This window comes from Salvia hispanica, chromosome 3 (assembly GCF_029641045.1).
Source record: "Salvia hispanica isolate PSC_SH4W2 chromosome 3, Shi_PSC_v1, whole genome shotgun sequence".
Classification (NCBI taxonomy): Eukaryota; Viridiplantae; Streptophyta; class Magnoliopsida; order Lamiales; family Lamiaceae; genus Salvia; species Salvia hispanica.
Genome location: NC_142694.1, coordinates 6,581,043 through 6,593,539, shown reverse-complemented (window position 1 = coordinate 6,593,539; position 12,497 = coordinate 6,581,043). Strand labels below are relative to the sequence as shown.

General features: G+C 41.6%; 1 long non-coding RNA gene across 1 annotated transcript; it reads right to left on the bottom strand.

Moving 5' to 3' along the window:
• Nucleotides 1–6,072: 6,072 nt before the first annotated feature.
• Nucleotides 6,073–7,951, bottom strand: LOC125212917 (uncharacterized). Its single transcript, XR_007174794.2, has 2 exons — nucleotides 7,812–7,951; nucleotides 6,073–7,701 (listed from the first exon to the last, which is right to left on the bottom strand). It is a non-coding gene; the product is annotated as an uncharacterized LOC125212917 (long non-coding RNA).
• Between the last annotated feature and the right edge of the window lie 4,546 nt (nucleotides 7,952–12,497).

The window sequence follows — 12,497 nt, the reverse complement described above, 5'->3', positions numbered from 1 at the left end:
ACTGCCTTTTCAAGGATCCTCTTAATCTCTCTATTGGATACTTCGACTTGCCCGCTCGTTTGGGGGTGATATGGGGTAGCTACTTTATGATGGACTCCATACTTAGGAAGGAGGTTCGCAAATACTTTGTTACAAAAGTGTGAACCTCCATCGCTAATGATGGCCTTTGGAGTCCCAAAGCGGTTGAAGATGTTTTTCTTCACAAATTTCATCACCACTTTTGCGTCATTCGTAGGCAATGCAACCGCTTCTACCCATTTGGACACATAATCCACAGCGACAAGGATATATTGGTGCCCATTAGACTTAGGGAAAGGGCCCATAAAGTCTATCCCCCAAACGTCGAAGAGTTCTACCTCTTGGATGTTGTTCATGGGCATCTCATTGCGCCACGAGATATTTCCACTACGTTGGCATGTATCACATTTTTCCACAAATATCTTGACATCCCTAAAGAGTGTTGGCCAATAGAATCCCGATTGTAGCACTTTGAAGGATGTGCGTCTTGCACCAAAATGCCCTCCGTAGTCAGAACTGTGGCAAGCGGAGATGATAGCGGGTTGCTCCCACTCTCCTACACACCTTCTGATTATATCATCACTACAAAGTCGGAATAGGTATGGATCATCCCAATAGTATGCAAGCACCTCATGTAGAAACCTCTTCTTTTGATTGTATGAGAGGTCATTGGGCATGATTCCTGCAGCTATGTAGTTGGCCAAACTCGCAAACCATGGAGTAGTCATCCCTCTCATCATGATGCTCAATACTCTCTCATCGGGGAACTCCTCAGCGATTGCTCTATTTTGTTCATCTTTTGAGAAGACAAGTCCCTCCAGTCTAGACAAATGGTCTGCCACAAGGTTTTCAGAACCTTTCTTATCCTTGACTTCCAAGTCAAACTCTGAGAGTAGGAGAATCCATCTAATCAATCTCGGTTTGGCATCTTTCTTTGCTAACAAGTATTTGATTGCCGAGTGATCAGTGAATACAACCACCTTCGTGCCCAACAAATAGGCACGGAATTTGTCGAAAGCAAACACTACTGCCAACATTTCCTTCTCTGTTGTGGTGTAGTTTACTTGGGCATCATTTAAGACCTTGCTTGCATAGTAGATGGCATGAAAGAATTTCCCTTGTTTTTGTCCCAAGACAGCCCCCACGGCAAAATCTGACGCATCACACATCAACTCAAATGGTAGTGTCCAGTCAGGGGCTATGATGATGGGTGCCTCTACTAGCTTCTTCTTAAGGAGCTCAAAGGCTTCTAAGCATGCCTCAGTGAATTCAAACTTGGCTTCCTTTTCCAACAAGTTGCACAACGGTTTGGCTACTTTCAAAAAGTCTTTGATGAAGCGCCTATAGAAACCCGCGTGACCTAGGAAGCTCCTTATCCCTTTTACCGTGGTTGGAGGAGGGAGTTTGGCAATGACTTCAACCTTTGCTCGGTCGACCTCCAACCCTTTTTCAGACACTCTATGTCCCAACACAATGCCCTCTCGCACCATAAATTGACATTTTTCCCAGTTTAGGACCAAATTAGACTCCTCCCATCGTTGAAGCACTCTTCTTAAATTTTTCAAGCAAATATCAAAGGAGGACCCAAAAACTGAGAAGTCATCCATGAATATCTCCATAATGTCCTCATTCATATCACTGAAGATAGACATCATACAACGCTGAAAAGTGGCGGGGGCATTGCAAAGCCCAAATGGCATCCTCCTAAAGGCAAAAGTGCCCTTTGGGCAAGTGAAGGTCGTCTTGTCTTGATCCTCCGGCGCTATGGTGATTTGATTGTAGCCAGAGTAACCATCTAGGAAGCAATAATGTGAATGACCGGCTATACGGTCAAGCAACTGGTCAAGAAAGGGCAACGGAAAGTGATCTTTCCTCGTCGCCGCATTTAGCTTCCGATAGTCCATACAGAACCTCCACGAATTTACCAACCTCGTTGGTAATGCCTCATTATTCTCATTCATCGTGACTGTCACTCCCCCCTTCTTAGGTACACATTGAACTGGGCTAACCCACTCGCTATCAGATATTGCGTAAATGATGCCAAAATCAAGCAGTTTTATCACCTCTTTTTCCACAACTTCTTGCATCATCGGGTTTAGTCTCCGCTGCCTATCTCTTGTTGGAGAGCTGCCTTCATTTAACAAGATCTTGTGCATGCATACAGCCGGGCTTATGCCCTTTATGTCGGCTATGCTCCATCCAATTGCTCCCTTATGATGTTTCAGGATAGCAATAAGGTCATCCTCCTCTTTTTGACTGAGGTGAGCGGAAATGACAACGGGTAGCTTGCCCTCTTCTCCTAAGAATGAATACTTCAAATGCGAGGGAAGTGGTTTCAATTCCACTAGTGGGGGTTCTTCAATGGAGGGTTTCAAACTTGCTTTAAAGCAACCCTCAATGAATAATGATGCAACCCCATCATGAATATTTTCCTCATAATCACACTCATCATCACAGCTTGATGACTTAACTTCATTGCCTTCACTTTCTAGATCGAGAAGATCATAGACACTCTCCTCAATCTCAATCTGTGCATTGCAGCATGATTTCTTGTATATGCACTTGTCAAGGGCGTCTACCACGAAGCAAGTCTTTGCATCCATAGGCTTTTTCATAGCCTTTTCCACATTCACTGTGATCTCTTCCCCATTTACTCTAAAAGTTACAGAGTTATCCTTGGCACCCAACAAGACATCTCCAGTAGCCAAGAAAGGTCTCCCGAGTAGGATAGGAACCTCTTTATCTTCCTCCATATCCAAAATGATAAAGTCAACAGGGAGGATGAATTTGTTCACCTTGACTAGGACATCCTCCACTATGCCTGAAGGCCTCACTATGGAGTGATCTGCTAGCTGCAAAGCTAGCTCAATTGGTTCCATTTTATTTTCCAATCCAATGGATCGGGCGGTTTTCAACGCCATCAATGATATACCAGACCCTTGATCAAGGAGACACTTGACTAGATGCTTGTTTCCTATCTCACATGAGATAATACACCCTCCTGGGTCTCTCCTTTTCGTGGGAAGTCTCCCTGAGATCAACTGGGAGCAATTAGAGCTCAATGACATAACTCCTTTTTCTTGAAGTTGCTCCTTGTTGGCAATCATGTCCTTGAAAAACTTTGCAAATTTGGGGAAGTTCATCACCAAGTCCACCAAAGAAATGTCCACATTAACTTTTTCGAACACATTCATCATCCACTCAAAGCTTTTTTCTTGATAGGGCTTTCTCTTCTTCCCCGTTATTGGAAATGGCGGGGGTGGTAGATAATCGGGAAAGTTGTACGGGGACTTGGGGTCTAAGGCGGGGCTCAACTTCGGCTTCTCTTTCTTTGACGAGTCGGATTCATCCACTCCTTTGTCCTTGTTGTCGGATGCAACCGATCCTTGCCCTTGCTCCGCTCCTAGCGGTAGCGCGGTAGTCCCCTCACTCCCTTCGTCCGCCCCTGCGTGCGAAGGTTGTGAGCCTAACACCTCGTCCGCCCCTGCGTGCGAAGTGCCGGGACCACCTAGGGTGTCCATAATGGGAGGAGGAACCAACTCTCTTCCACTTCTCAAAACAGCCTTGCATTGCTCGTTACCTTTTGGATTCGGAATGGTGTCACTTGGTAGGCCTCCAGGTGGCCTTGTGTTCGATGCCCATGCTATCTGCCCAATTTGGGTTTGCATGCTCTTCATGGTGGCATCCATATGCTGAAACTTATCTATTACATCCTTCTTGAACTGATCACTTTCTTTTCGGTACTGATCATTCTCTTTCTTGCTATCAGACATGAAGGAAAAGATTGCAGCTAATGGGTCTCCAACCTCGGGCTTCTTTGTTTCAAACCCGGGAGGTGCATTTGGCCTCCAATTTCCACTAGGCCCTTGATTTCCTTGGTTCCCTTGGCGAAACTGATTGCCTTGGAAATAAGATAGATTCTGTCCTTGATTGTATCCTTGGCGGTTGCCCACATAATTCACATCCTCAGTTTCTTGTACAAGCTGACATTTATCAGTGTGGTGATCTCCTTGACAAACTCCACATTTCACAATGGCAACAGTGGAGGGAGCACCCAATTACATGGATGTGAAGGCCTTAGACAGGACCCCCACTTGGGTGTGGATGCTCGCAATTTAGCCTTTCACCAAGGCCAACTCTTCATCGCGCAAGCTATCACCAAATGTCTCTGCTTTCTTACTAGCTCTCCGTGAGCTATGCCAAGTCTTCTGTGTTGCCGCTTGAGTCTCGAAGAGATCTCTCACTTGATCAAAAGACATCTTCAACAAGTCTTCCTTGCTCGCGGCATTGATCCAACGCATATCTTCATAAGTTAGACCTTTGTAGAACTTGTGCAACTCCTTGTTTGGAGCCATCCCATGAATTGGGCATTTCCGAATCATGTCAGAGAATCTATACCATGCCTCCGAGAATGTCTCATCATCCTCTTGTTTAAAGTTGTGTATGGCCTCTCTTAGCTTGTCCAGCCTCTCGGTAGAATTGAACTCAATCAAGAACTTCTTCTTGAGCTCCTCAAATGTGGCGATCTTGTACCCCGGCAAGGAATCATACCATAGACGTGCCTTTTCCCGTAGAGTGAAAGGAAAAAGGAGTCTCTTGACTGAATCATGTGGCACTCCTTGTGGCTTGTAGTTACTTGTGAGCTCATAGAACAAATTCAGATGGGCTATGGGGTCTTCATCACTCTTCCCCCAAAACTGAGATCTTTCAGTAATCAAACCGATGTAGTGAGGAGGTATGTTGACATTATCCGGCGCATATGCAAAGGCATCTAGATGATCATTGGCCTCTTGGAAAAAATCTCCAAATTTTTCTTCCGGTGGCACATTTCCCTCTCCACCATCCATGTTTTCGACAAACAACAATGTATTTTCTAAATCTGAACTTTCTGAATCAAAACCTCTCTGTCTTTGTCTCACTGAACTCAAGGTACCAAACTCGGCTAGACCCTTTGATCGTGTAAACATACACTAGGACCCCTGCCAAGCAGAAAATACCAAGCACAACACAACAACACAAATCAAAGCAAATAAGGGGTTAAGTTGGCACGATGTCACCCCTCTACCGGAAGCGAGAACCTCAACAACTCCGGGATTAGTCCTAATAATCGTGTGTGCGATAAGAAAAGTGTTCTAGCATAAAATCCTAAGAGTGGGAGTCACACCATCCGTTACCCAACCGTTGAGAAACGGTCAACCTCTTTAGAACTTGATGACCACTAATCACGCGTTTTCCACACAAGCTCCGTCCTCCTTCCACAATATAATATCTGCACAAGAAACACACGGATTACGGGCACCCTGTGGAAAACAAAATAATTAACTAAGCTAAACTACCTATAAAGCTAAGAAAAACAAAAAGTAAAAACACATAAAGTTCAAACAACTAACGCCTCCCCGGCAACGGCGCCAAAAACTTGTTGTTGGTTTTTAGGGTGTAATTTTAAGTTCACAAAACAAGTTTTAATTCCCTAAAAACACTACTTCTGCAAGTATACAGACGTGCTATGTAGTACAAAGGGTATCGAATAGATTAATTGCTAAAACTATTAAATCTAACTAAAAAGCGATAAATTTGTAGTTTTATAGGTTTGGACAAACGACTCAAGCAAATAGATCGAGAAAGTAAACTTGAGATAAACACAATAAAGGAGAAGAACTACTCCTAATTTGGTTCGGGTTGTTTTTTCACATGACTTCTATTTCCTAATTATTTTTCCAATGCTTTTAGGGATCGTGTTGATTTTACACTCGCTCGCAGCTGATCACTGATCGAGGAATTGTACACCTAGGATAGGCTGATCACGTCTCCTAGGCTCTACTCACCAACCCCTCACTCCTACAGTCGCATAGTAAGCTCGGGATTAGCTTCTAACACAATTCAACACAAAGGATCCACCCCCGGTTTATCACCTAATCGGTTCTAACTCGAAGGTTCCTTATCTTTGTTTGCTCCTTATTCTAAGTTAAAGAGACATTAGAATTAAGGCAATTTCCAAATTAAGTTTACATGCTCAACTCAACCAGGATAAGAATAATCACCAAAGATAAGAACTAAAAAGCAAAGGAAATCATAAAAATTCAAATAAAGAAGTTCATGTTCAACAACCCTACTACAAATTAGGAGTAATCCCAAGCTCTAGCCACCCATGGTGGTCACAATAACAAGGAAACAAGCTAAAGATACCGTGGGGGACAAGGCTTGGGTGGATGAAGCTTCAATCTTGCTCTTCTTCTTCAAGTATGGCTTCCAAGCTCCAAATCTCTCTCAAAAATCGTTCCAGCCGCCAAAAGTCCCATAGGAAGTCGTGCCCTAGCTTTTTATATAGTTTGGGCTGAAAAAATAGGCCCAGTCAACTTTGCCCGGCCGGGCGTTTTTTCACTGCACTGCGCAGTTTTCTTAAAACAACCGTATCTTCTTCATCCGGACTCCGATTGAGGCGTGCGAGGTATCCACGCGAAGCTCTTTCGAAGGTGAATGCAATGGTGGACTTGTAGAAGCATTTGAAATTGATCTTCAAGGGCTGATTACTGTTCAGATTCGGACCATGTTTTCTTTCTCCGCTCTCTCTTATAGTTTGATCCTTTTTCCTACAATTTATCAAAATGAGTCCATTTTTCATCTTAAAAAGTGCGTTAACATAATGCAATAAAGGACTACAATTTGATTCACATCAAAAGTCACTAACTCTCGTGTAATAGTTTGCTTCCATGAATTAGAGAATTACCCATATTTTTCTATGCAACCATTTCCTCTATAAATACCACTCTATCTCTACTCTTAAATCATTTGTTCCACCATAAACCACCATCAAATTTAATTCAAAGCGAGGATCTTCAAATGAGTGCTTGAAGAAGAGGAGCCGAGTCCCTCCACCCTACTTTTTCCTCATTTCTTCAAGGTAAAATCTTCAAGCATCAAATTTATTCATAGCTATTCATATCATTAGACCATGCATGAACAAGAATCATAGAATGCTCAAATATTATGGCAAGCCCTACCATTTTCTTTCCTTTACAAGATTCATTTCTCATTAAATCCCAACAACAAATTTCACGTAGCATATTTAACTTCTTTCATGGACACTTTTCAAGCATGCTTATATTAGGAATCAAGATTATGCTTTAGCCTTTGGTGCTCTTGAACTTAGCAACAATAATAGATGCCAACGTTTTTTTTTATCAAGCTCGTGTGCCAAGGAAAAAAAAAAGATTTATCATGAAGACCAACTTCTAACTCCTCCAATATCCTTTGAATGAAAGAATGAATCAAGTAGAGCCTTAAGTACCGTAAATCCTAATTACTTGAGATAACCATAGCAAGCAAGCAAGAAACAAGTTGAGACTTAGCTTTGAGGGGTATGTGCGCTTCAACAACGCGCTGCCTGATGGGCCTTTGCCCGAGGTACGGACTGAAACTCCGGCACCTTGCGCACACACACAGCCACTGCCGCTGCCGGAGCTGTCCAGTGTCGCCACTGCGCCCCTGCTGTCTCGTCCGGAGGAGTGCGCCGCTGCTGCCACTCACGGCAGCCATACACACACACACACACACACACGTGCAGTTGCTGCCCTCTCGGGTTGCCGCCGCTGCTGTCACTCACGATCGGCAGCCGCTGCCCCGAGCAAACCTCGCTGCACTCTTCTCCACTTACTCGGCGAGCCGGTGCCTGAAAATCTGAACCTAGAGAAAGGAATCTGAGTGTGTGTGTGTTCGTATAGCTTTTATATGTGTTGTGTGAGTGTGCAACAAGAAGAAAGAGAAGAGAGAAGAGAGAAAGAGAAATGACTTACCTTACCCGTGAATGGTGGCACCGGTTACTGGCCGAGCGCCGGCAAATCGACGAGAGAGAGAGACGTGAAATTTTGGGGAGAAGGAGGCGCATCTGTTCTTAAATTGAAATCTATTCTTTTCTCTGAACTACAATTTGATTTGGGGTTCCACTCCTTTTAGTTAGCTTTTGGGCTCCCTCTTAGGCCTAGTTAATTATTGTTTTGAGTGTGATCGCTTATTACTTGGAAGTGGGCCGTTTCGTTTTAAAGAAGAAGAGAGAAATGTTTGGGTCATCATTAATTATAGCTTTGGGCTCTAAGTGAAGAATGAACCTATTATTTAGTTGTTGGGTTTGATTATTTATTATTTATTGATTAATAGAATTTTTGGAGTGGCAGATTTAAAGTCTCTTTTAAAATAGAGAGCCGCAAGTTTTGATGGAATGAAGTTATCTTGATCGAACCTCGAGCATAGGATGCATGTCCCATATAGGATCATTGCATGTCATGCACCTTATGTATGTTTTAAAGACTAATTGAATCAATATCCTCTTTCAAGAAGGGCGTGTTCGCGGAATTGTTCTCAGGACGAGCTTATGTAGAGTTTTAATTGGAGGCTTTGTGGTGGGCTTTATATCCAACACATTAAGTGTGGATAAATTATCAAGTATATATGAAATGATTTTTGTTTGATAAAATCGCACTTACTTTTTTTTTAAATGTTATCGTGCCATGAAATGATTTTGTCTTATGATGCCTATCTGTTTGGCGATGCTAAATGAATGAATGAATCGAATTCGGACTCCAATAGGACCAGGATCCTATTCGAGTTAGTGTACACAAAGGAATGGACCGTGAGTCATCGTAAGGGTTGGCCGGTCAATGTGATCGTGGAAGGTGGCCACCTTCCCGACACACAATGAACTATCAAATATGGTGGATTACTTAGTCTGATCAGAAAAACTTTATGAAAATGAACTTAGTAAGCTTGGGCCTTTTAAGATAAAACCTCCGTGTGTTACTGTGATGGCATGATAATAACTTTTCTTATATATGTATAACTTTCGGCAATATGTTCACTGAGTACCCCGTACTCAGCCATGCATGTCTTTCTAAATGTGCAGGTTGAGCAGTAATGAAATGGTGGCTGAGTGGAGTTGGTGGTCGTCTCGCCTCTTTTATAGGGTTCTTGTGGCATATGTCTTCACACATATGACCATGTATTTAAAACTCCTTCCGCTGTGCATTATTGCAGTATTATGTACTAGATGGATCGTAAGAATAATGATTAATAACGAATTACCGGTTTTAAACACTCTTTTTAAATTTCGTGATCTTTCATTGTCTTGTGCACCACCTCTGTCTAATTGAGAAGTATTTGTGTGTCCTATGGTTAATTCTTTCATCCCCTTCCATTCCCTCTTCTTAATCCCCTCCTTAGTCACAATTCACCGAGCAATGCTATCCTTAGCAAGGCGAGGTCGTGACACTACTTCGGGCTACCTAACTACTTATTTAAAAGTCTTGTCCAAACACCTTCGCCTCCTCGTCCACGTTCAACCTGCACGTTAGAAAAGAAACATGCAGGGCTGAGTATTGATATACTAAGTGGGCATAGTGCCAAAATAGTTCTATTTTATTTGTCAGCCACAGTTGAGTGATCACGGGGTTTTTGCTTAAAAAGGCCCGAGTCACTAAATCCTTTCCTTTCATAAAATTTGATTGCGCAATCACATAACTCAAATACCATATCTGAAACTGATGTGAACCGGGAATGTGGCCACATTCCACGATGGTCACTGGACCGGCCAACTCCTATGTTAGCTCACGGTCCCCTCATGTGTACACAAGTCCGAGTAGGATTTTCGGCCTACTGGGACCCGAATTCGATTTAACTCAATTGGCAGAGCCAAGCAGATAGGTAATCATAAAAGCAAAACATGGCATGACAAACATACTTGAGAAAGATTCACATTTTCATATTGAAATCACGTTCTAAAAAGAATGCCCACCTCAAAAGCTATCTCTATAGCCAAACAAACTCCTTGACTTGAATTCAAACGACGCGCGAAGACGTCCCTTTAGCAAATCATAGAAATAATACTTAATTAGGCTTACGAAGCCAAATGAACTCAAGATGAATGTATCCTAAATGCATGATCATTTTATTTCATTTTTCCTAAACTCATAAGAAGTCCTTGAGTATTAATTAAATCATGTGATTGAACTTTATGTGGAGGTCTTGTTGGGGTTTGTATACTAAAAAATGCTTCGAGCGTACATGCCTTTGTACAGTCAGCTTGTGCATGTATACGAGAAACGCCACGTCCACTTGTTTACCTAATTATGAGAATAAATAATATAATATAATGGTTTATTATTGAAATATGATAAACAAGTCTAAGGCTTGTTACTAAGAAGGTCAAGTAGGGAAATTCAATGAATCTCCTCATGAGTTTTCTAGTAGGGGACTTGGCCAGATCTAGTAAGAAGAAAAACGTATTCACAACCTAGATAGGCTTTGGCTACCTATTGGTACGGTTGCGGTGTTTGTAATAATTCTCTCTTACCTAAGACGAGATTAGTAACACCGGTGTGGTAAAGCACTGAAAGGATCTAATCCGAAGTGTATTCTTTATTGCTATCTACTATAAGAATATATTTCAGAAAGTTTTGTATTTTCTAGTCTATGGAATTAATATCAATATTGTTTATTCAGTCAAACGCCACTTTGACTTATCAATATGTGAGAGTTTGTACGTAACTCAAGTTCATGATATCTTGGGTGGTAGTAATTGAATAACATGAAGGTATTGGAATATTATTTCATAGAATTCGCGTGCCCAGTGTGGTATGATTAAATCCCTAAAGGGTGATCCCCAAGAGGTGTTTGAAAAAGGAATTTATTATTCAGAAAACTGCGCAGTTGGAATTTATTCCACGAATAATAAATAAAGTTTCAAACTAGAAAAACTCTTTGGAGAATTAATTTAATTCTAGTCATATAGCAGACGAAAGAATTAAATTGATGGATCAAGATAATCTTAAACGCGGAAAATATTATAAAATAAAATGGACCCAAGTTATTTGTAATTTGGTGATTTAAGTGGGAGTGCAATATTATTCTTTAGTGGAATAAAATAATATTCCATTGATAATATATTAAATCATGGGCCATGTGATTTAATTAGTTAATTATCTAATGGGTGAGCCCAACACTTAAGTCATTCCATGGATCCCCTTACTAGCCCATTAGGTCTTTTATAAATAGTGAAGAGTATGGGAAACCCTAGCATACAATCCAAGACAACACAAACCCTAGACCTAGGGGTGCAAATCGGCGCCTCCCTCTCTTCTCTCACTTGTCTCGATTTTCGTGCCTAGCACGTGGGAGAATTAGGGTTTTTGATCTTCGTTCTTGTTCTATCCTAATTCATAGGATTAGATCGAGACGATCTCGTGTTTGTATTGGGTTTCTTCTAGATCTCTTCAAAGCTATTTGTTGGTTATCCAAGATCCACCCACACGGATGGATGATCAAGGACAAGGGAATAGTATGGAAGATTCGTGGTCGATAAACCAAGGATCGCAAGGAGGTGCAGCTAGCAACGTCAATCCGATGATGGATCAAGAGGTAACAATCGTATCTACATCGAATATGCATGATTATATGTTTATTTGATGTGTAATCTATAGATCTATGTTAATTGCATGAAATTGGAATCGAATGCATAATCACCTAAATAGATCCGGTCAAGGACCTGTTTGATTTCCGTGTCTTCCGCTGCGGTAGTGCCAACAATTGGTATCAGAGCCAATTTTTAGGCTCTGATTATGTATTTGATTAATTGAATTTTTCGAAAATTGTAGTGTTAAAGCTTGGGATTTTCGAAAATAATGCATGTGTGTTGGATCTATGTTTTTCTTGATTTTCTTTTTGGATCTATGATATAATGTTCTAGATCGATGAAAGAATATTATGAATCTTGGATTACATTCAAGTTTTTCACAAAAATATTCTAGATCTATAATGAACATCATTAGATCTATATATTCTAAGTAATATATACTAGATTATATGTTTATTGATTACATATATGTATGTGTTTAAGTGAATATGTGTTTGAATCAAGAAATAAAGTGGTGCATGATTGAATACTTGGATCGATGAAAGAATATTATGAATCTCGAATTTAATTCGTGTTTTTCACAAGAATATTCTAGATCTAAGCAAGTATTCATTAGATCTATAGTTTTATGTTCTTAATATGCTAGAATAATTTAAATTGCAAAAATGCTAGATGTTTAAATATGCATATTTGATATGAACATAAAAGATTGTTACAAATTAAGAAGCGTTGAATCGAGTTAATCGAAAATCGAAAAACAAAAAAAATATATATATATATATATAAGAACTAGGGTTTCGAAAAACCCTAGTTCATCGCCAACCGCTAAACCTCGACGGCGAAGGAGCTCGGGGCGGCGGCCGGGTATGGTCGTCGTCCAGTGGGAGCTTCGGTCCAGATCCGACGACGGAGGCGGCAGCAGCTCCGGGAATCGCGGCGGGCAGCAGCTCCGGTAGCCACTGCGTCGTCTTCGGACAGCAGCGCCAGGGCAGCCGCTGCACAGCCGCGTGACAGCAGAGGCAAGGGCGTCGGGCGGCAGCAGAAGCTGCGTCGTCTTCGGGCGGCGGGGAGCGGCTGC